Below are 748 nucleotides of genomic sequence, written 5' to 3'. Positions count from 1 at the left end.
ACCCTAACCCTAACCCCTACCCCTAAACCCTAAACCCTAAACCCTAAACCTAACCCAAATCTGATCTCCCATCTAAATCTAATCCCCGTCCATGTTTAATCCCCCTCTAAGTCTAATCCCCCATCTAAGTCTAACCCCGTGTCTAAGTCTACCACCCTCCACACCTACCTTTCTCACCTACCTTCCAGTGTCCTTCAAGTCCTTGCCGTGACAAAGCAAGACACACAACATACGTGCATTGTTTAACTATTCGTTTATTACAGCACTGTTTCCACAAGGCATGACTCATATGATCATATACATACACACTATACCAGCAACTATGCATTGAGAAGCAGAACGTGTAATGAATAGGGGTCTGTGATTCCCAGACTTAGTTTATAGGCACAGCATCCATAATTCTGTACATGGCACAACACAGTTTACAGGAGCAACATAACACGTATTGCGTACATGGCACGACACAATTTACAGGCGCAGCACACACATATGCAGTACAGTTGTAAGACAAAGTTTGCATACATGTCAGACCAACCAGAGAAAGGGTACAAAGCCTCCATACCCCATTAGTGACACCACATTTGTGAGAATGTTGTATACTGCAACCCATCTCAAAAGCAGTGCAGATCTCAGCCCATCCAAAGACATTGCAGTCTGAATTTGAAGTTCTGAAGTTTGCAGTTCTGCTTTTGAAGTCAAAAGGGGCGCGAGTCTCAGACTGGCCGGGAAGGAACACAATTGCCTCCGA

Source organism: Lagopus leucura, unplaced genomic scaffold (assembly GCF_019238085.1).
Source record: "Lagopus leucura isolate 7727_CA_CO unplaced genomic scaffold, USGS_WTPT01 259-13_obj-0_obj, whole genome shotgun sequence".
In the NCBI taxonomy this organism is placed as follows: Eukaryota; Metazoa; Chordata; class Aves; order Galliformes; family Phasianidae; genus Lagopus; species Lagopus leucura.
This window is presented reverse-complemented; position numbering follows the sequence as displayed.